General features: G+C 39.9%; 1 protein-coding gene across 5 annotated transcripts in view; it reads right to left on the bottom strand.

The window, feature by feature from the left end:
* The window catches only part of CLSTN2 (calsyntenin 2), a 346,915-nt gene that overhangs the window by 50,575 nt on the left and 274,632 nt on the right, over positions 1 to 21,708 (bottom strand). The gene's annotated exons all lie outside the window — the stretch shown is intronic.

The raw sequence follows: 21,708 nt of genomic DNA, 5'->3' as shown, positions 1-21,708 counted from the left end.
ACACCCACCAGCTTTGAAAAGCAACAGCCACAGCTACAACATACTTTCAGGATGACAACATTCGTGTCAAATCACATATGAATTTCAGAGCTGGACAACCAGGGATTACTGCAGGATGGCCAAATTCAGCTTTAGTTTACAAATGTACAGCTGGATGAACCCATGCCTCTAGAGACAGAAGTCTGGTGTGCAAATATCAATGTCTGCCCAATTATTTTTTTCTGTTGTTGTATCTTTCAATTTAAAAGTTCAAAGGAATAAATCACAGCAAACTGGTAGGATGAGTGGGCTGTTTTAAAAACAAAAGTATAGTTGCAACAATGGTGCTTTCAGTTCTGGGGAGATCCTTGTTTTGGTGCATTTAGAAATGGAAGTGCTTGAATGCAGATATGCTTGCTGTTTCACAGAAGCAAGCAGAAAGTGATGTTTAACCACAACATTTTGTCCTTGGCCAGGTGAAGTGCTATCTGGGGCAATATCTCCCCTTTGAAAGCAAAAGCTAATGCTTTGTTCCAGAAGGCATTTCAACAAGAACTTAATTACTTCTATTTCAAATGGATACATTTATTATTGCAGATACTGTAGCAACACAGCAAGAGATAAATGCAGCAAGGGGCTGCAGGGGGGAGCTTTCCTTTTGTAAGCAGCAGACAGCAGAAATCTTTTCTGAAGGTTAAACGCACTGAAACCAAAATTGAAAGTAAATAAATTGGAAGACTGAAAACCTTATTGAGCATCTCCAACCACCAACAGTATTATGCAGCCCTGCCTTCCAAGGAAAAACAGCTTGCCAAGCCCTGACCTCATTAGCATTTGATACATCACAGCCACATGCAGCTGACATTTCATAGAAAACAAACCCTTATTTTGAGAGACCTTGCATGGCCAAACCTACAGGGTGAATCCCTGGCACCTTGTGGAACCAGAACTGTTCCACACTGTTTCTGTTTTGCAACCCTGAACTGCATCACGTGCACCCCATGTGTGTGACCGTGGTCACAAGGGTTTTCAGGATGAAGAAGAGACGAGAATGTTGACTCCATGATCAGAAGGCTTGATTTATTATTTTATGATATATGTTACATTAAGACTATACTAAAAGCAATAGAAAGGAAAATGTTTCTTCAGAAGCTAGCTAAGCTAAGAATAGCAAAGAATGAATAACAAAGATCTGTGTCTCAGACAGAGCAAGAGCCAGCTCTGCCATGAGTGGTCAGTAAATCCAAACACCCACAGGAGACCAATCACGGGTCTACCTGTTGCATTCCACAGCAGCAGATAACCATTGGTTACTTTGGTTACTGAAACTGCAGCTTCTCACAAGGAAAAATCCTAAGAAAGGATTTTTCATGAAAGATGTCTGCGACACATGTGCACCCCAATGAATGAGTAATCCTCATGTTTAACTCAAGCAAGGGCACTTGGACAGACCAAACCAAAACATTTTGGAGGCATTACACCACAAAGAGCACAATAATGTGTAGCCAGTGTAATTAATCCATTAGGCAGTTAGATTTTTCAAAGAAAACGCTTCCTGAAAACACAACATTTCATAAATTCCACAATTCAAGGATCCTGCAACTGGGCTCAAGTGCTTCCAAGAAAAATACAGAAAATACACATGTCCAGCTGTAGATGTCCACACAAAGTACTCAGTAACTTTTATTTTTTCTTATACATTCTGGAACATAAGATTGGTGATGTCTGCAAAGCCTCACTAACCTGCATTTCCTTAAATTTTAACACATAAACACATCAAGCATTGTTTTGAAGGATAAGACTTATGGTCTCAGCTTGGTTGTTCCTGAGATTTAAACAGCACTTGTTGGTCATCTTAATTGTCACCCAATTTCAATCCAGCTTAGGGACACAGACACATGTCTATTCCTCTAAACCATCTTTCAGCATCTGTACTGGGCCCCAGTGTAAAAACAAATACTCTACAAGGAAGCAAAAAATTATTTCCAAACTCTGGAGTACATCCCAGTCCTTCAGCAGCAGGTAGTACTTCATGCCTGGCCATTTCACAAGCAACAAAATAATGAAATAAATAATTGTGGTGTGTAATTTGTTATGCTGTTACTTCAGACACCTTCTTTGCCTTCTAAACACAGGAAACCAATTTTTTCCCTGCATGTATTCCACTGTGGCAATGGAATGCAATATGAAGCAGTGAAGCCAGGAAAAGAAAATTATAAAATATACTACACTGCAAATAAAGAAATTTTAATACTGTCAAGTTGGAAATTTATTTTAAAAATCTAATTTATACAGCTAACGTAATGAGATAAAATCACAGATGAGTGAGTTGGGCTTTCCAAAACTGCTGGATGGCTTGGTCTAATCACTCTATCATGCCAGTCTGCCTCAAAAAAGTATTAATCAAATCACAGTGAATGAAACAGCCTGAAGTCCTAGTGCTGATTACAAGCCATTGCATTGGAATATGCTTTTATGAAATAGCTGAAAACAGCCTCCATATAAATCTTATGGAGTATGTGACCAAGGCTCTTGGAATCTTCTAATGAAAAACATCAGATTTTTGTGCTTTATACTGGAATGCTCAGGAAAATACTGAAACCAAAGTTCTTGGTCTGAGAAGCATGTGGTGCTTAGAACCAGACTTTGGTGGCCTGCAAAATGCCCCATTTTTCAGCTTTGTCCAACAGGCCAGGCCTGGCACCTGGGAGAATCTGCAATTTCCAGCTCTTGGAGCCTCCCTCGAGTCAGCTGGGGCCACCCCTGGAATGGGGATCTTTCACCTGCTTGGCTGCAGCTCCAAGGCAGCCTGTGCTCCCCAGGAGCCCAGGGAAGAGCTGTTCATGCTCACCACGAGCCTCTGCTGAGCTCCCTGCACATCCCTCTGGTCCCCCTCAGCAGCCTGAGCAGGGAAACAGCTCTGCACAGCCCAGTGTGCTCATGCCAGGGAGCCTGAATGGGAAACAGCTCTGCACAGCCCAGTGTGCCCATCCCAGGGAGCCTGAGCAGGGACACAGCCCTGCACAGCCCAGTGTGCTCATGCCAGGGAGCCTGAGCAGGAAAACAGCTCTGCACAGCCCAGTGTGCCCATGCCAGGGAGCCTGAGCAGATAAACAGCTCTGCACAGCCCAGTGTGCCCATGCCAGGGAGCCTGAGCAGATAAACAGCTCTGCACAGCCCAGTGTGCCCATGCCAGGGTGCCTGAGCAAGGAAACAGCTCTGCACAGCCCAGTGTGCCCATGCCAGGGACAGAGCTCTGCAGCCCAGTGTGCCCATGCCAGGGAGCCTGAGCAGGGAAACAGCTCTGCACAGCCCAGGGTGCCCATGCCAGGGAGCCTTAGCAGGGACACAGCTCTGCACAGCCCAGGGTGCCCATGCCAGGGAGCCTTAGCAGGGAAACAGCTCTGCACAGCCCAGTGTGCCCATCCAAGGGAGCCTGAGCAGGGAAACAGCTCTGCACAGCCCAGTGTGCCCATGCCAGGGAGCCTGAGCAGGGACACAGCTCTGCACAGCCCAGTGTGCCCATGCCAGGGAGTCTGAGCAGATAAACAGCTCTGCACAGCCCAGGGTGCCCATGCCAGGGAGTCTGAGCAAGGAAACAGCTCTGCACAGCCCAGTGTGCCCATGCCAGGGACACAGCTCTGCACAGCCCAGTGTGCCCATGCCAGGGAGCCTGAGCAGATAAACAGCTCTGCACAGCCCAGTGTGCCCATGCCAGGGTGCCTGAGCAAGGAAACAGCTCTGCACAGCCCCTTGGTGCCCATCCCAGGGTGCCTGGATGGGAAACAGCTCTGCACAGCCCAGTGTGCCCATGCCAGGGTGCCTGAGCAAGGAAACAGCTCTGCACAGCCCAGTGTGCCCATGCCAGGGTGCCTGAGCAGGGACACAGCTCTGCACAGCCCAGTGTGCCCATGGCAGGGAGCCTGAGCAGGGACACAGCTCTGCACAGCCCAGTGTGCCCATGCCAGGGTGCCTGAGCAGGGACACAGCTCTGCAGAGCCCCTTGGTGCTGCTGAGAGCACACCTGAGAGTGTCCCCCCAGGGCTTGGAGAGGCACGTGTGGCTTCCATCTTCTGCTTAGGAAGTGCTCTCAGAACATCCTCAAACATCCTCAACAAAAGCAGAAAGAAGGGAAGGGAAGTTCAGGGAAGTTTGGGAAAGGGAAGGGAAGGGAAGGGAAGGGAAGGGAAGGGAAGGGAAGGGAAGGGAAGGGAAGGGAAGGGAAGGGAAGGGAAGGGAAGGGAAGGGAAGGGAAGGGAAGGGAAGGGAAGGGAAGGGAAGGGAAGGGAAGGGAAGGAAAGGAAAGGAAAGGAAAGGAAAGGAAAGGAAAGGAAAGGAAAGGAAAGGAAAGGCTCACTGCAAATAGCACCACTTACTGCAGCTATGAGACAAAAATCCTTCCTCCTGAGTGGTCTGAATCACTCATTCAGTTGACAAAAGTGGTCTGACTGAACCACTTGTTTCAAGAAAGCATCTTAACCCCCATCCTTAGCCATTATTTATTAGAGCACACTTAAAACACTGGGCCTGCTTTGGGACCCTAAATACAAGGAGTATTTTGATAAACTGGAGTGAATTCAGTGGAGAACCAGCAGAAGTGTCAGCTCTGGCCACATAAGGAGAGGCTGAGAGAACTGGGCTTGTTTGGGCAGGGGGAGGCAGCCTTAGGGACAAACAGCAGCCCTGCAGTGCCAAGGGAGAAGTGACCATGGACAGGCTTTTCAAAGTGGAAAACCCTGCATTTTTATACCCCCTCACTAAAGAAGGCAAAAAATGCAGGGAATCTTAATGGCATTAGCATTATTCCCTCAGCCACAGTCCCCTGGTCAACCCTCCTGCCTTATTCTGAAAGCAACCAAATGCTTTGTGGCTCTGCTTCAAAGCCTGGCCCCTACTACCCTGGTTCAGAGCACTGAAAATAGATGATAACTGGATGGGGAGAGGGATATTGATTTGAGTTTAAAAAACACATTTTTCTCTCCATCGCTAAAAAAATCCTCCTGAAAGAGTTTTTTAAAAATTTACAAGGTTTGGAATCGCTCTTTTTCTGTTGATTACAATAATTTTTAATATCTATTTTTTTAGTTTTTTAGATATATTTTTATAGGTTTTTTATATATATATTTAAATATTTATAAATATTTTTATTATGTATTTTGAACATATTTTTATAGTATTGAGAGAAAACACTGCACTGCTTACAAACAGGGAGCTAAAAGGAAGGTTCTGAAAGACTGTTTCATTATACTTTGAATCAGGAACTAAGCAGTAGTGCCCCTGCAACAAGGAAGCCTATAAAAGATAATAATTTGTAATTGGTTGGCAGTGGATTTCATATAAATTGAAAAAATTACATATATTTGCAATTCTTCAGAGAAAGATGTGTATTACATATGTAAATTTTTTAAAAAATTAAACATTTTAGGCAGTTGAGTCATTCTGCCTGAGATTGGTGAGTTTTTCATGAAGGCAATTCACAGGTGAGCACAGAGGGCCTTTCTCCTTTCCCACCCTGGGATAAACCATGGTTGTCTCTGAAATGGGATCTTTACAGATATTGAATGAGCTTTTATCTGTTACTTTAGAATCTCATTTATTATCCTAATTGTTTTCCTAATGTCAGTTCTCATCCACAGATGTCTGCAATTAAGCCATGTTAGTTTAAAATAAGAAAAGGAGATACCTTGGGGCATTGCTGTTGCTATGACTGCTGCTTCCTTTTGATTTCTTCTAATAAATCTTTGTCTCAAATTTCAGTAGCTGAGCTACCTGCAAAGCTGATTAAGTGATATAGGAAAAAAAGTTACACAGTTGACTTTTTGAGCTCTTTTTCTCAGTGTCTATAAACACTTCTGATTTCTTTCTTTCCTTTTTCTTTTTTTTAATTATCCCTGCACCACCAGGAACAGAAGAAAACACTGCTAAAAATATCCTGGTGTAGATCTCAAGTGTGTAATTCAGTATGCAGATATTCAGTGTGAAGGATGGCATTGCTTCACTGGGGGTACCTGGGTTACCTGGTGTCCTTCTGTTTTCTAATATAATGAACAAAAATCTGTTTCTGCCATAAATATGTAGTTTTATAGTAAAAGTCTGCTTTTGTGGGAGTCAACAGATATGCACTTGAAATTGGCTTTGTGCTACAGTGCAGTCTGTCAGCATATTCATTTTGGGGAAGAGCTTTTGGAAATAAAAGCAAAGGGCAAACACCGACTCATCAAATCCATTCAGTCACGTGAATTGCTGTATTATTATTCTGCATTATTATTATTATTATTATTATTATTATAGCATTATTATTCTGCCTCAGTAATAGACTCTGCATTAGGACATATTTACCACATGTGTTGGCTTTACTCAATGTCAGCATTGCTTTCCTGGAAATGATTAAAACATCTCTGGGAAAGGGTTTGATATCCCTGACCACTAAGTGAAGGTGTGCAGATTGCAGATAGGTCTCCAATATCTCCACAACCTCTTCAGAAAACTTTAAATCAAGCTCTAAAATATTCATATTATGTACTAGGGCTTTTTGAAAAGATACTCTCTTTGTGTTTTGTGTTCTACAGTTATAGTTCAGCAGCTCCTTCACACGACATCTTCCCCCATCTGTAAAATCAATGCACCCTGTCTCTGCAGTGCCAATAGATACAGGAGGGAAGTAGTAATTAAGGCAGGATGGAAGGAAAATACACTGCATGTGGGAAAAGGAGGCATTGCTACAAACTCCCACAGTTAAATTTACAGAATAAAGGAGATGAACACTGTGCAAATTAATCCCTTCCTTCTGGAACCTCAGCTCAATATCAGAGGAACATTACCCAGAGAAGGGAGCAAAAGAGATTTCCCTGCTCCTTATGGAGGTCTCAAACAAGGTATTGCTTCCTCACAGGAGTTTTGGCATGGAATCTGGAAACAGGTTGTATTTCCTACCCTGGCTGAAAGGATAAAAGGAAGATAATCCTCTTGTACTGATACTGAGGTGGGCAGAGCCACAGGGATGTCATTCTCAGGACTCTGCTGGCAGGGCCTCCTGCCCAAGCTCCTGAAGGAGGCACTGGTGGCATTCCACAGACACTGTGAGCCCCAGCACTGACACCTTCTTCAGGAAGCTGAGCAAAGCAGAAGGGATTTCCCACAACTCTGTACTTTGAAACAAACTGGAGGTGAAGGACTGGGGAGCACTACCTTGCCCTTATAACCTCACTAATTGAAAGGATAATGCAGATTGATTTAAAATGAGAATTTGTGTACCTTATAGAACAATTGTTTCCTCAATATGAACTATTCAGTTATATAGTTTAGAAAACTGCCCATTAGAAAAACCTGATGGAATTTCTTGTGTACTTACTTGTGCTCAAGTAAATGCTTTATGCAAATAAACATGCATCTAATCACCATCTTTCTAAACTGATATTTTCAACTATTTACTCATTGTCTAGTACATATTTTCTTCTGCTTAATGTTTATATGACTTAGACATTTTCTTTCACTTAAGAAAAAAAATTTTCAAAGACTGTTTAGGAAACATGGCTAAGATTTGATATTTTTAAGAAAATATGGATAGAATATTTTGTTAGAGTACCTTGAGCCCTGCCATTTATTATGCAATATCATTAATTTAACATGTCAAAGAGAAGTGTGGATGTTCACTAAATCACTCAGAAAATTTGGTGAGGAAAGTTTAATCTTTTAACCATTTTTTTTCTCTTGAGAAGTACCCCAGCAGTACCAATTAATCCAAACAAATTCCTGAAACACATTTATATAGCAACTTTGCCAAGTATCTATCTTCATAGCTATGGATGTTCCCATAGGAAACACCTTGTTGTATTTTATCAGAAATTCTTCTTTACTCTTCAGTGAAAAATAAAAGTAATTATTTTTTCCCTCCTCAGCCAATTTCCCCTCTATGTCCATTCAAATGAATACAGAAGGAACAGCATGACCACAGTGCTGGCCCTTTTCCATCAGAAATTTGAAATTTATGTGGCTGTTCACCTGCACAGATTTGTCTCCTATTGTACTCTTAGAAGAGACTTGACAACCCAGACCAGAAGACTTTCACATCACTCTAAGATGGAGAGATGATAAAAACAATTCACTGGTGCAGTCCTTTACAGCTTTTAGTGGTACATATATATATACATATGAATGTATGAGAGATATAAATATGCATATACATACATACACACAAAACTTTGGCATTTTTAATTACAAACTGGAGTGAAACATTTGAAAACATCGTTGTAGAATAGTTCTGCATTTCTAAAGCTCTAAAGTAAATAGGGAACACTGTTTTTAGAAAGTCAGCACGGTACAATCACTGAAATAAATAAACTCCAAACAGCTCATATCAATGGGAATATTCTCTTAGACCAATTTGTAGTATTCTAGGTGTTACTTTCAACAGCTCATATCAGAATAAATTGATTTAAAAACTATTAAAGCAAGGGAAATTATCAGAGCATACAAAGATGAAAAAACATTTTTAGAAACTAAGTATTTAATAACTGAGTTGAATTGAAATTCAAACTAAACTACTGAAGTGACACACAGCTAATGAAAACTGATCCCTGTTAACTCTACTATTAAAGTTATTGTCGATATTCCTTAAACTACCAAATAACAGTCTTGGTAGGTAATAGAAGGAAAAATAATTTCTATAAACTGTTATAATGGTCCCATAAATAAATTCTCATGGGATTAGGCTGAATGTTGGTTCTTCTTCACCAGTAAGGGAATTTTTCCTGGGCATTAATCTCTCTCTTGCTCTCACTGCCTCTGGGTGTAAATAAACCCAGTTAACATTATTTGACTGTGGTGCTCTGGATTGGACCATCCCTCTGAACTAAGGGCTGGTCTCCAAAGAAGAATTAGAATGGGAGCAAGGCAGTGGCCTCCTGTTTCAGAATATTCCCTTCTGAAGCTGTCAGGAACTGGTACCCAATGAAGGGACCAGCCCTGCTGCCAGCAAAAGTGAGACAGCCAGGATGGGGAGCAGACCACTTTATGTGTTTTTCTGGTTCCTCTACTGTTGTTTAAAAAAGTAAATTAAAAAATCAAATTATTTCTATTTTATCTGTTCTTTGTTCTTATAATATTTCATTTCTTGTAACAGGAAGCTTTACTGAACAGTAACTCACTGTGGTGTATTATTTCCCTTTTTTCCTTTTGTTCTAAAATCTCCTTTATTTTTCTATTAATGAACACCAACCGATCAGGAATTAAAAAAAGGCAGAAAAGTCCCCTGATGTCAGGGTATAAAAAGAACAAGTAAAACCACTAAGGATAATGCAAAGAACTTTGCTTCTGAGATGCAGCATGGCCACTGCCAGCTTGGATTTGCCCTTGGAAATCTCCAGCTGAGGAGAGAAGGAAAAGCAAGGGAAGAAAGGCCCCAGCACAGATGCTGCAGTGTGTCAGGCTCAATAAAATTGCCTGGCTCCTATCAGGGTGGAAAACTGCTCCTATCTAAATGGAAAGAATGATCAATATTCTGAGATGTATGCACTTTCTACTAAGTAATGAAACATGGGGACATTTTTTAAGATCAACTTGAATCAACTGAATCTGAGGACTAAAAAGATCAACCAAAGTCTTAGCTAGAATAAACACTATAGGTTTAATTTCCTGCTTCCCAATTGAAAGGGCTTCTATGATTGTTTCATTTATATGCCAGATATTGATCTACACTGTGATTTGTCCATATAAATTTTCTGTTAAATATCTCTCTAGACTAAAGAAACTACTATAAATGTTATATACCCAAATGTGTATATATATATAATCAGAAATGAAAAAATGCAAAGACTTGGGGAGATCATGTCTTTGGGAATTATTCACAAACTGAACACATTTACCACTTAACAAATAAGAATAATATTAAGGAGAACTATGAAACCCAGCAGATCCTTTGAGCTCCTACCTAACTGAAATGGCCTAAATACCTCCTTTATTTCCTAATCTGAGACCTGATATTTGGTCGACATTATTTATTGAAGTGCTCAAATAATTTTTTTAATTTGGCCTATTAATGCATTTATAAAGCATTTATAGCATTAAGCATGTTTTATTCCCAAATGGCACCCATTATGTTCCTGAGGGCATCACTGGGAAGGGAGTACAGAGATCAGGGATGTTTTCATGTACATTGAGGTACAAATTGTGTCAGTCTCATTTTCTTGCATTATTAATGTCCTTTCCAAAACTAAAAAGGTGTGGGCTTTTGAACAACCTGATTTCAAAGGGAGCTGAAAGGAGCTTTTGGTCTGTGAGTTTGTTCCCTCCTCAAGACAGGATGCATAGAATTCTACTTCATTTCACTCATGAGGCCTCATCTTTGAATCTTATCTGGAATTTAAATCGCTTTCTCTCATCTCCAAAATTTGCCTTCTTAGGTGACACATGCAGGAATTCTGTCTGTCAGATATTTCTATTAAGAGATTTGCAACAAACTTATTTTTCACTTTGGAGGGCTCTGTCTGCAAATGGAATTGTGGTCATAAACTAAATGAAATGCCCATTTACCACACCTCCTGAAAAACCCATTATTTGCTAGAAAACCAAGCAAATAATTTTCAGGTTATTAATAATACTTAATCAAAACATAAACTTAATCAAAACATAAACTTAATTTAAAAAACCAAAAGCTAAGAGTGTTAATACAAAACAAACCCTGCTATTCTTTGCCATTACCTCTCAAATATTAATATACATGCTTTTTTCAGTTTGCTTTCTAGAAACCTGGCTGAAATGATAATATTCAAATGTTTAAAGGTTACATTTGAGTCAGGCATCTTGACTGCCTGCTGCTTCAAGGACTGAGACAATTGAGAGGTATGACCACACTCCTGAAGGGGTTTTTTTTGTCTCTCTGATGTTGCATGAAGAAAAAGGAGGCTGTCCCTGTTCAAAGCAGGATGATACATCCTTTCCTTGCTGCTGAACAAAGAAAACACTTTGTTCAGGCAGCTTTTAAGATGTTATAAAGGTACAAAGAGTGGGATTAACGCAAACTTGACCCCAGAGACAAAGAAAACAGGGTAGCTGGGGCTTGTTTGCTTTAGAGGGCAAACACTTGTGCTCAGCTCTAAAAACACCTCCTGAAGAGAGCTCCTGCCTCCTCCCTCTCACACAGCCCCACCTACACACATCACTCAATTTGTCAGACCAAGGGACCACGCTCCCTTACCAATGCACATCCCACAGGAAGTTACATGCTGGCATTAATTCATTAAATAAACATCCAGACTCGATGCCTAAGCTCTCAGCTCCCATCTGGGAAACACTGGGGTTCCCAGGCTGGGCTGCACACAGAAGAAAGCCCGCCTGGATCCTGCCTGGGGCTGCACTCCTGTCCTTTGCTGGCTCTTTGAAGGCCCCCATCACTGGGCAAATCCCTCTTCAAAGGCTCTGATCTCTGAAGGGAGTGCTGAGACTGCTTGCAAGGGCTGCTTTAAACATGCTCAGCAAAGGCAGAGGCAGCTGACATGGGTGTTAAACACCTCTCACAATTCCCACATTTCGGGAGAAGGGATTTACTCGAAACGTTATTTGCTCTGTTGAAAGTGCACAGTGCAAACTGGGGATGAAAGAATCCCTGCTTTCACACAAGTCTCACACTGAATTGGGAGGATCTTTCCAGGGAACCATGGAGGGAATCTCATGCAGCCCAGAGCCCACTACTCTGGCAGGTGTTGTAGCTGGGGGCAGCTACAGCAGCACAAAGGCACAGCAGAAATAGGTGCTCCTTCCCCATACAGATTAGGCTGGGATTTACTTCTGTTCCAGCAGACAATTAGGACATAATGCAGGGAAAAGCAAATGCTATTTTGTTTTAATGCAGCTAAAAGGTGGCAATGAGTCATACTTGGCTCCCTTCATAATTTCTGCAAGGTGAAGAATGGTTGTGTGTCCTTGCTGCTGTATTTATACATAGATATAAGTCAGGAAATGATACAACTCAATATTATGCATAGTCTCTTTAGTGAAATGGGGACTGCTAGGACTTTAATTACAGAGCTGGCATTTTGCAGACAGACTGATTATGTGTTATATACCGTAGGAAGGTAATTAGTTATCAGCTGTATGTGTGACTTTGCCAGAGAATGCTGTTATTTTGTCAATATGCAGCTTGCTTCTAGTACTAATCATGATCATGTTCTTTATTCACAATTGAGCTGTCTGAAATTTTCCCAGTGAAACACTGTTTTGCTGATTGGTAAATGGGTGCTGAAATTACTATTTTTAGAAATGGGAGAACAGGTTCTTCAGGTAAAAAAACCAAAAAACCAACCCTGAAAAATATGCCTTTTTAGTTTTGCCAAATAGGTCAGGTGTTTGCTTTCAAAATTGTAAATAACTTTAAAAAAAATCTGGATATTAAGGACAAAACTTCCAACATGCTCCCCTAAAGTAGGTAATAACAGACCCATACCAAGTCGTATGGAAGACTCACATGACATAAAAGAACTGTAACTGCAGAAATAAAGACAGTAGGTGGATCCTCTGCCAGCTGAGAGCTGTGTATTTCTGAAATCCAAACAATTAATCCATTTGGGCTAGGAAGTGACATTCAAGGAGAGCAACAGCAGCTCTGTCCTTGAGGGAAGGAGTCCAAGTATGACATTCAGCAATGTCTCTTATTACCTGAACTGGACATTTCCTGTCACCTCTGCATGCAGAGGACTATTGCACACACTCTAGAGTCATATTAATACCATCATTTATGTTTGCATTGTAATCCATTTAACTTATCACAGTTCTCCTTCCATTTACTTTGGCTGAGCACTGGGTGCTAAGTTACTGCAAGAGTTTTCATTAAATGAGGCACATTTGGTTATATATTCATCATATGGAAAATGAAGGCTGAATTTGAAATCAGGGTCTCTGTGCTGGCCATGAAATTACAGCAAACCCTCATTTGGGAGTGCATGCAAATCCAGGGATGGTGGTCTCAGGGAGAGAGGGCATGAGGCCACTTAGGAAAGAATAAAAAATGCCACGCAGGCCATGCGTGCAATTACAGCAACAGTAAATTCCTCTGAACATGTTTGAGTCCACAGGTTAATTGAAGTGAACAAACTGCAAGGGAAAAGATTGAATCAGTAATAAAAGGATCACAGTAAGATAGGAAAAGAATTTAGTGAGATCCTGGACTGTGTAACTGCTTGAAAAAATGCAGTAAAATTCTGGAGTGTCTGGAATACCATTGTCCATTTGGAAGAACACTAAAACAGGGGTAGGAAGATCTGTGCAGTATCAGTCTGCAGTTTTTTTGTCTGTTTTCAAGCAGTTGTGAGTAAATTAGAAATAGGAACTTCACTGGCTGCTGTGGGGATATTTTAAAATTGGAAGGTTTGTTATAATACTCTACTAGAACTTGGTGTAACTTCCATGGCATAGTGATGCTTCTTTTGGGAAACTTTCTTGCTGAGAGAGGTTTGTTATGACTTTAATATGCAATTACTTTAAAAACCCCTACAAAACATTGCAGCTATCAATAATACCAAAGAATGCCAGGAACTTTCCTGGAAATTATGATTCAATAAACTTGCAATTTCTAACATTAAAGTTGCACTTTTAATTTCATTTGAAAACTTCTGCTAATGGAAGATTCACATAAGTATCCTGCTTTTGCCTGCCTAAGAAGTTTCTGTAGGGTTCACTGCCTGCTTATAAAGAATATGCAACTCTGAAGTAGAAAAAGCTTTCAAGACATGAAATTATTCATAAGAATTTCCATTTTCTAGCCAGCACTAGTACTGCTACAAAACTCTAAGTGGATCCACAATCATTTGTAACCCAATCAGGTCGTAACTGCTAATGAGAGAACAGTTAATACTAAATTTTGAAGTTGGCCTGGCTCTGCTGTGCTCTGGCAAAGCTCACGGATCCGGGCACAGCTTGAAGAGTACATTTTTAATTGGTGGCATTGAACTGAAAACCTGCACAGTTACCCTGACCTTATTTAACAGCTGCTGATTCTCCTTTATCCTTACACAGTGAATTTCCATTGGTGAGGAAGCAGAGGTTTGGAATCTCAGCCAGTGCAGATTCACACCAGTGACTCCACACTGGCTCATCAGCTCTGCAGATGCCTGGTGCAGCCCTCGGGAATTTTTTACTTTCTGCAGCACATAAACACAGTAATAGCAGCAAAGCTCAATATGGCCAATAGATATAAATTCTACTGAAATCCTGGTGAGCACAAAAAAGTGTTTTTTAAAATCTATGTCTTAAGACAGTCAATATCTTTAAGAAAAGTAGAGCTCTTTATGAAAAGTGAAATTGATCTTTCTTCAAATTCATGTAAATCACGCACTTGGTTTACCCACCACAGTCATTCCTAATACATCCCAGGAGCTCTGTAAATAAGAATATTGATTTTGATGACCTAGGGAGGTGGTGCAGTGAGAACTGACAAATCCATAGTACAGCTAAATGACTCCTGCAGTCTTAGGTGAGGAGTTGTTTATATGGCTACTTTCACATGACAAATGCCTGATATAAGTTTTATGAAATCACTAGCAACCATAATGATCTATTTTTAGAATATGAGACATTACTTAGAGCTGGAAGGAATTTTAAGGGGATACATAAAGTGCATCTTTCTCTGTGTCAAGGTTGCACAATGTATACAAGTTACAATTTCAGTAATATATATAAGAAAATAAAAATTTAGTGGGTAAAGTATAGAAAGGGAGGATTAGAAGATCAAGTTCTTATTTGGTGCAAGCAAATAACTGCATTAGAAAATGCAGCTTTCAAATAAGAGCCTTTCTATTTAAGGTACATTTACTTGTGGCAGTGACACAGGACACTTCTCTGCAGTGACAGGAAGAGTTTGCAAACTGATTTGCATGCAAGCTGTGAGCTGCTTTTGTAGCCTTGAAACTCGTAATGTGTAATACTGATTTTCACAATGGGTTTCAGAAATATGGATGGCTTAATTACAACTTTAAATAATGAAATTGCTTAATCATGCTGACAGATAAAGCACCTGAAAAGCCTGATTATGTACAGTAGCTGCAGCATGTCTTTGTGCTGTGATGCTGTAACTTCCAGGTGGCTTAGTAAATTAGATCAGTAGTTCATTCATGATGAAATAATTCTATTATAACCCACCTTTCTTGTTCCTAAATTGCATCAAGGAAATATGTCAGTTCAGTAACACTTGCTGACTGCAGTTAGGCAGCACCCTGTGTTTGTTTTTAAATGTAGAACTAGAAAGCTGCTCAGTTTTGCATTTTTACATAATTTTTCACCATGTGCTTGAAAATATGCCTTCCTAGGCTTTGACATTGTCAAGAGACTACCCAGATGTTAAATCCAATCCATGGAAAAGCATCACCATACTTTATTCCTGAACTGCAGACAACCAGAAACCCTGGCTCTGGAATAAACAGTTCATGAACATGGATAAATGAAATTATATTTATTAATAACATAACCTCTTTGTCTCCTAACCTGCCTTTGCAAGGATAAAGATATCAGTCCTATCTTTGTGAAATGCTTCAGGCACCACCTGAAAGCCAACCTGCTTTTCCTTTAAGCTAAATTTCCTGAGGGGCCTCAGGAAATCGCCCAAGTAATGGATCTTGAACATTTCCAAACCAGTTTCTGCATGTGTTGTACAAATTCTGGTGCACAAGTGATAAATCACAGTGTAAAAGAGAAATATTAGAAATAGCTGACAAATAAGAGAGTAAATGTGACTTTTCACCTCCAAATAATAGTTTGATAGGGAATTTCCATTCTAGGCTTCAAATTTCTCAAGTTCCTAGAGTAGTGTAAAACCAGGGAACTAACAGACACTTTAATCCAGCTTGTTTAGAGTTATTAATAACTCCATATCAAGATTTTCACTAAGAAATGAAATTAGTTGGAGGGTCTTCCCACAGGATGCTTTAAGAATGTCATACTTTTTATTATTTCATGGTGCTATATAGACAATATAAACTTCCTTTTATTCTATGCAGAGTTTCCTTCCTTTTCTTTTTCCTGCTTTCATTGAGAAATTAGTGCCTTAGGGTCTAAAGAATGTTTGCAACAGTTCTAACTTCCCTTGGGAATGACCATAACTACATATGGGAAAAACAGTTTTCCATGTAAGACCCAAAGGACAGCACATAATAGGGATCCTTTTCAGAAGGGTCAACCCAGCTCATTTTAAGTAGCTGAGCATGAACAGGTGTGAAAGTCTCACACCAATGTAATAAAGCTGTAATAAAAGAGGTCAGAAAATTGCAAAATGTAGGACAGAAATATGCAGAAAAAAATGTCCAAATAACTTCAAGCAAAAGCAAGTAGAGAAAAGATAAAATATTGAGCTTGGTTGCTCCTTAAGGTCATAGGAGTTTTACAGAAGCACAGAGCAGTCACTGCATTTCACACAGGGCTGTACTGCAGAAATCAGAAATGCACAAAGGCACACCAATGTGTAGGGAATACTTCAGAGGGGCTCAAGGGGAATCCTGTGTGTCATAAAGCAAGTTCTGGACAGCCACTGTGAGTGGTTTGTGAAGATTTTGTTGTTACCAGTGATAGAACAGTTGCATTAAAAACTTATATTAAACAAGCTTTTTTCAGTTGGGATCTCAAAGAATATTTTCACCATTTATCATCACTGGTGACTCATCCTTGTGCTATCAAGAACTGTTTTGAAGCAAGACACTGAATAAATATTTGTCAAAATAGCATTCAAAGATGGAAAGTAGCAATAAAGTGCATCAGAATAGACAGGGCTGTAATGGAAGGCACTTAAGGTGCCAGGAATGCCACAAAGACTTTTTAAATCCTGGAATTATTTAATCTGTGTTGCAGAATTAGTCATTCATTTATCATTTCTCTCTTACTGGCTCTGTAGGCAAACACCTCACTGATTTGTTTCTGCTGTTTTATTAAAGCTGTATGCATTAAGCAGTGCAGGCCTGCATACTAATTTCTAAAGTAAGTGTTTAAGAGCATAAGAAACTCTTCTGAGCTTCAAGTAATAAACAACTAAACTCCATCACAAAAAAAAGGTGACTTCAAATAGAGCATCATGTTGGAAAGGATGGGACTGATGGCTTTTACCTAGAGGTTGGATTTCATGACAGAAATGATGGAAACTTGCAGCATCCTGTCTCTCTGTGTCCCCTTACCCCTCCTGGACTGGGATTATGGTGTACTCTCTATATGTACTCACTCATTTTCTCTCTCTGCAATCTCTCAAGAGGGAGGCCACACACAGCTTTCACTATATGAAGGGTGCTCTTAAAACTGAATGCACACAAAAACCTATTCTAAACAATGGTTAAAAATCCAGAATAAAAGAACAACTTCCAGGCATAAATCCTGTTGATCCATGGAAATATCCAATTTAACTATATTAAAAAAAAGAGTCCAAATACCCAATCAATTTCACTTTACCTTCTTATCATGTAGCATAAATTCCTTGGAAAGTCAGTTCCTGCTCTACCATGTCCTTGAGCAGGTGCTGATTTTAAAAAAGGAGCTGGGGTGAAGCACTTGAGTGCCATGGCTGCTTTCCCCAGGGGCAGCCCCGGGTGTGTGCATGGCCACGGAATGGGTGAAGTGCAAACCAAGGCCTTGCCCTGATCCATGCCCACACTGACAAAACGCACCACACTTGGACTTATCCAAACCATCTCCTCTAGTTCCTGTTGGAAAAGGAATTGTTTTGGGGGTTTTTCCACAATGAAAAGCACTGCAGGTTAATGCTGGATTATTCAAACAATTTATCTCGTCTTAGTAAAGAAGCAGTAACTTTCTTCATGTTTATCTGGTTTTTGCTGACTTAGAATGACTCCATGTCATGCACTAGATTCCCTGTTTTTAATGGGATCAACATAAATTTTGCCTGTGGGGTGAAGACTGTTTGCAGAATGATAACATCCTGAAAATAATGTTGCACTGTGAATAAAGTGCATGAAAAAATTGTTCATCTCTGGCTCAGATACCTTCTCCCACTAAAGACAGTGTTGTTATCCTATTGATTTAGGAGAAGAAAAAATACCTTTTGGCTGTCCTCATATTTGTATGGAAAGTGTATAATACCTGTTCAGAACAGTGTGAAATACACCATCCTGTTTAGTGTTATGTATTCCACTGTCACCAAAGGCTTGAGTGACTTGGTTAATCATTCAAACTGCAATTCTGGTTTGGTTCACAGCTTTCTGAGAAAGTCAAAGAAATAGTTTTAATATTTTATATGTTATTCTTAGATGTCCCAAATGCATATTTGGCTGCCTAAATAATTCACTTAAAATAACACCTATGTTCATTTGAGATAATTAGATAATAATTTAGATGTTTTTTACTGACTTTGCTAACAAAACTTTTTGTTTTATTAAGAGTAATTTCTGCCCGTTTTGTAGTAAGTTCTTGGGTTTAGAAAGTGTCCAATACTTGAAGTATGAGAAAAGAAATTACATAAATGTTGACAAACATCATGATATTCAATTTAAACTTTTGAATGGGAAACTCAGAGAAAAAAGGTCATGATCCTGAAACAAAGGAAACACCTGGGCTTACAAAGAAATGGGAATAAAATGATGGAACCTCTTCTACCTGGGCATCTATTGCAGTTTTTATTACCAATGTTACAGACCTGACACTGATTTTCTTTAACATTGCTTTTGCCATTCCTTTTCTTCCAGATTACTGCTAATGGATTCTCTCACAACTAAGACACCTAATTTGCAAAAGGATGAAAGTGGGGAAAATCCCAAACTATCCATACTTCTTTCTTCCCATGTTTCCTATAAATAACAAGGACACCCTCAGTAAAAAGTCTGATACTCTGATTATCAGCCCCTTTTGCAGGGGTTCTGTGTCAGCAGGTCACTGGTACAGGCACGTCTGCCCAGGGCTGTGGCACTCTCAGGTCATGGATCAGTGCAGTAAGTGAAAAATTCATGTAGTAAAGGCCATTAATGGAACAAATAGGGACAAATAAACTGAAAGCCATGCTGGAAATAAATCCTTAGGTTTATGAACTGACCTAAAGACACAATCTTCCCAGAGCTAGCCTGGCAGACACTGTCATTTGGAGCTTCCCCACACTTCTGGTGCAAGGCTGTCATGGTGTTGAGAGGCTCCAGGTGCACTGCTCAGGTGCAGCTGTGTAAAATGTTCATGGATCCCTTTATCCAGACAAGGACAGAGCCTGCAGCTAAGGTGTATGCCAAACTCACCCCCCACAGAAATGAGATCTAGACAATTAAATTAAACCTAGTCAGTGCCCTGAAAGAATAAGGAGTCTCATGGAGTAGATAGAGCCCAGAGCAGCTGGTATCATAAATTTTACTGTTCTGCAGTGAGAGTGATAAATGATTTCACCAGTTCAAGCTTCACCCTCTTCCAAGGTCACTGGATATCTCTCAGCAAAAACAATCTCTGGATTGTTGCATTCATAAAGTGAGCTCAGCAATAAAGTGCTCTGCCACATTTTCCTCTGCTCTGGCTGTGGTTGGGACCAAGCCCTGGAGGGTCCTGCAGAGTAATTTCTGCCCTGTCCTGTCCCATAGGGAGAGCAGCTGGGCACAGCTCCATTCCCAGGCTTTTCTTAACAAAACAACATCAGCAGCAGGGAATCTGAGGGTTTGCCCCTACAGAATGAACTGTTCTGAAGGTGAGATTTCCAGAGGTATGTCAGTGACAAAATATGCAAATAATAAAATTAATCTACTCCTGGAAGTCTAGTCCAGCTTCTTTTCATATTGAGTAGGACCCTAGCTTGTTTTATGATGTGGTTTTAAAATATCCTGTGCTTTCTAAGATATACCACTCTGGCTATACAGTCAGAAGAAGGCATCATTTTAACTACATTATAGTGACAACTTCTCACTGCCTTGTCTTCAAAACCATGCAAGTTCCTTCCTGGCTTCCTGGCCCATTATTCACATATGGTTTTTTTTTTTTCAGTTTCTTTTAATTTACTCTACCCTATAGGCCAGATGAAGCATGAAGAAGAGATAAAGCAGCAATTTTTATGAGGTCCCTTCATGACAAAACTTACAACAGTATCACCTTGACAATATAAATCTATCTTCATGGAAGTCTGGGCACACAACCCATAACAAACTTTATTTATACTTTAATCTTACTTTCTTTTTCATCTATAAACAACAGCTGAAAATATACTGTGGAAATCAATTGACAGCAGCCGAATGAAAGGCAATTAATCAAGTGACCTAAAAAATATTTTCTGTCTCTAGTTTACATCATGTAGGAGTTTTCAGTAGTAGTTAGAAAGGTTCATGGCCAAGTTACAAGAGTCACACACAAATTTAATTTATTGAGAGGACACTGGTTCTCTCTCATTTTAAGGATATAGAAGTTGACTGCACTCAATTTTCAAAATCAAAATACTTCCCAAAACCTTGCATTATCATTAATTAGATGCTTAGTACCGAGTTTAGAAATACAAGTCCATCTTCAGCACTCACAACAGCCTTATCTGAGATGATATCAGTTACTCCTGACTTGCAATCTTCAATATGATTTAATTTCATTTTATTTTGTGACACTAAGATTTCATATTGAGTACAGCACCAACTGATTTCAGACTGGTTAGTGTTAAATGCAAAGCAAGTGCCATGACCACCACAGGCCTTCTTACCATGATGGAGATCTCATTTTTATATACATTTAGAAGGTGAATTAGAAAAGTAAACATTCCTATAGCTACGTTTTCCATAGCATACTTTGGACTCAAAGATAAGAAGAAATTTGCTTTGAAAAAATAGTACTTTGCTGAAGTCTGTCTTCTTTCATCCAAATGATGCTTATCCTACCTCGAATGAACAAGTCTATGAAAGGCAACTCTTATCTCTTTAATAATAATTTTCTTGCAATATACGCTTAATAATAAGGCAAAATTACATACAGCACAGCAGATAAAAGAAAAGGTCTGCAGATAGGATTTACAATATAACAGAAGTGCCTTTCTGTGTATCAGCATACTCTTTACCAAAACGGCGTCCATCACTCCCATTCTGCTGATAAAGCAGGTTTTTTAAAAATTATAAATGGAAAACATTTAGGGAACTATATGCAATGTCACATCTCTCTCCACTGCCAAAGGATATAAACCTCTACTTACCATTTAAAGGGGCTCAATTAAATAAAAAACCAAAAAACTAGGGCATAAAATGACTTGACAAAGTTAACTTATTTGTTGCTTTTTATGTGGATCCTAAATAGAGCTGAAACAGCTGCAAGTTGCAGTGTAATTCCAAGAGATTCTGGACAGACTCTGGACAACTGCTCTGGGATCTGGGTGGTACCCTGTGCTGCCTAAAGGGCTGAGGAGGAGGCAGGGTCCTTGTTGGGAAGGATGACAGTTTGACAAGAAAGTCTCACAGATATGTGTGCTTAGCAGAAAGATTTTTAAATGTGGAGTCTGATGAAGGAATAGAGTTGGAAGCAAGTTTTGATATAGAAGAAAAGAATTGCTGAGCCAGTCTTACTGGATAACCAAGGAGGCAGAGGGTGTGTTAGTTAGAAGGGGTTTTTATGACTTAGAGCAAAGGATAAACCCACCCCAAACATGAAGATGTTTTTACCAAGCAGAAAGACAGCACAGGCAAACAAGCCTGCCGATGTGGCAAGTAGAAAAAAGGTCTCAGAATTTTCCACTGCAAGAAGACTGAATAACAACTTCTAGCTTAAACTGTAATGTATTAACTTTTAGTGATTGGAGAACAGTAACATGAATAT

This window comes from Agelaius phoeniceus, chromosome 10 (genome assembly GCF_051311805.1).
Source record: "Agelaius phoeniceus isolate bAgePho1 chromosome 10, bAgePho1.hap1, whole genome shotgun sequence".
Classification (NCBI taxonomy): domain Eukaryota; kingdom Metazoa; phylum Chordata; class Aves; order Passeriformes; family Icteridae; genus Agelaius; species Agelaius phoeniceus.
The sequence above is the reverse complement of the archived record's forward strand: the minus strand, read 5'-3'. Positions and strand labels throughout refer to the sequence as shown.